This window comes from Schistocerca cancellata, chromosome 3, assembly GCF_023864275.1.
Source record: "Schistocerca cancellata isolate TAMUIC-IGC-003103 chromosome 3, iqSchCanc2.1, whole genome shotgun sequence".
Lineage (NCBI taxonomy): Eukaryota > Metazoa > Arthropoda > Insecta > Orthoptera > Acrididae > Schistocerca > Schistocerca cancellata.
The window spans coordinates 412,822,411-412,824,910 of record NC_064628.1 but is presented as its reverse complement, the minus strand read 5'-3'; the positions used below and the strand labels follow the sequence as shown (position 1 = coordinate 412,824,910).

General features: G+C 63.6%; 1 pseudogene; it reads right to left on the bottom strand.

The window, feature by feature from the left end:
- The window catches only part of LOC126177252 (large subunit ribosomal RNA), a 7,836-nt pseudogene that overhangs the window by 3,448 nt on the left and 1,888 nt on the right, over positions 1–2,500 (bottom strand).

Below are 2,500 nucleotides of genomic sequence, written 5' to 3'. Positions count from 1 at the left end.
GCACAAGCACGCATCAGGCGTGACGCGAGAACCTTGTGAAAGGTCCGCGCCAACACCGAGCAGACCGTAATGGGGCGAAAGTCAGCGGGGGATGTTGGTGCAGCCGTTTTGGGGAGTAGTATCGTCCGCGCGCGAAGCAGACTCTCGGGGAGGGCGCGGGCCAGGAGGAAGAGGTTCAAGAGTTTCTCCAGGACTTCGTGCGGCAGGCGCCGCAGCTCCGCTGGGGTAAGGACGTCCGGCCCGGCTGCCGACCCCCTGGGCGGCAAGGCAGCAGCGACCTCCTCACGTGTGACCGGCCCCCATAGGCACTCAGGAGCGACAGGCTCCGAGTGCGGGAGAAGGCGGTCACGGATGAAGCCGGCGGTGGAGATCGGCTTCTTGGTGAAGAGGTCCGCCCAGAAGTCCAGCAGACCGGGGATGTCAGGTGGCGGCTGCAGCAGGGTGCCGTCCAGCAGGCCACGCACGCAACGCGCGCGCGACCTGCGGAAGGCGTCCTGCGTCCGCGCGTACTCCCAACGGCGCCGCTTGCGCTTCTGCAGCGGCGGGGCGGCAGGCGGCCGCTTGGATGGTTGGCGCGGCCGCTGTGTCCTGGTACTCGTCCTCTCCCTCCTGGACCCGACCGACGCAAGGGCATCCGGGAGCATGCCCAGGATGACCTCGGGCGGCGTACCCCGCCCCAGACCAACAACTCGGTCCAGGGCAGAGAAACGCTGGGCGGAAGCAGGCAGCTCCGCGAGATGCTCCCAGATGGCGGCGTCAGTCGGCCCCTCCGCAGGCGGCCCGGTGGTGTCGGCCGCGAAGTCCGCAGCTGCGTCGTCGGACGGCGCAGCGCCATCGCCCGCGTCAGGCGGCTGCGTCACCGCTCCCCGGCGGGACGCCGGCTCTTCCCCCCGACCGATCTCAAGTGCCTCCATGAATTCGCGGACAAGCTGCTTGTGGGCAGCTTGCCGCCGTCGGCACTTGATTGCCTCAAGCGTTCGGTCGGGGAACATCCTAATCAGCTCTTGGTTGACAAAGAAGAACCGAGCGTCCCTCTCAAGGAACAGTTCCGCCTCCGCTTTGGCGAGCGAAAGGACTTCTTCTTCCGTCCACCTCGCGCGGTGCCTCTCCGTGTTGATCTCCGCGTTGGTGGCCGCCAGGTGTTGGCGGCGGCGGTGGACCCCGAGGCCGTTCTTGGTCGTAAATGTGCGGTGGCACTCTCTGCAGGCAAATGTACCTACACCATCCATCGGATCTTCGACTCGGCCGGTTGGCCGGATAGGTGCTGGGGTAGCTGGGGTGGCACCTTCAGCGGAAGGGCCACCTTTTCTTCTCTCTTCTATGCTGCCCCCAACTATAAAGGGATAATGCGAGGGGGGGCTGGTAACCCCCCCAAGCCCCTGGTGCGGTCTTCCACTCTGCGAAGTCAGCGGGCCCACGTGAAGGGGAGAAGACCGCAGGAGAGGAGAGGCTAAGAGGGCTAGGCCCATGTATTGCGCATCACTCCCCCAGTAGCTACAACCCAAGGAAGAGAGTCATAGTTACTCCCGCCGTTTACCCGCGCTTGCTTGAATTTCTTCACGTTGACATTCAGAGCACTGGGCAGAAATCACATTGCGTCAACACCCGCTAGGGCCATCGCAATGCTTTGTTTTAATTAGACAGTCGGATTCCCCCAGTCCGTGCCAGTTCTGAGTTGATCGTTGAATGGCGGCCGAAGAGAATCCGCGCACCCGCGCGCCCCCGGAGGAGCACGCTAAGGCGGACGCGGCCTCGCAGCAAGGAAGATCCGTGGGAGGCCAAGGCACGGGACCGAGCTCGGATCCTGCGCGCAGGTTGAAGCACCGGGGCACGAACGCCGCGCAGGCGCGCGCATCCTGCACCGCCGGCCAGCACGAGGCCAACCAACGGCGAGAGCAGACCACGCCCGCGCTAAACGCCCGCACTTACCGGCACCCCTACGGCACTCACCTCGCCCAGGCCCGGCACGTTAGCGCTGACCCACTTCCCGACCAAGCCCGACACGCCCCGATCCTCAGAGCCAATCCTTATCCCGAAGTTACGGATCCAATTTGCCGACTTCCCTTACCTACATTATTCTATCGACTAGAGGCTCTTCACCTTGGAGACCTGCTGCGGATATGGGTACGAACCGGCGCGACACCTCCACGTGGCCCTCTCCCGGATTTTCAAGGTCCGAGGGGAAGATCGGGACACCGCCGCAACTGCGGTGCTCTTCGCGTTCCAAACCCTATCTCCCTGCTAGAGGATTCCAGGGAACTCGAACGCTCATGCAGAAAAGAAAACTCTTCCCCGATCTCCCGACGGCGTCTCCGGGTCCTTTTGGGTTACCCCGACGAGCATCTCTAAAAGAGGGGCCCGACTTGTATCGGTTCCGCTGCCGGGTTCCGGAATAGGAACCGGATTCCCTTTCGCCCAACGGGGGCCAGCACAAAGTGCATCATGCTATGACGGCCCCCATCAACATCGGATTTCTCCTAGGGCTTAGGATCGACTGACT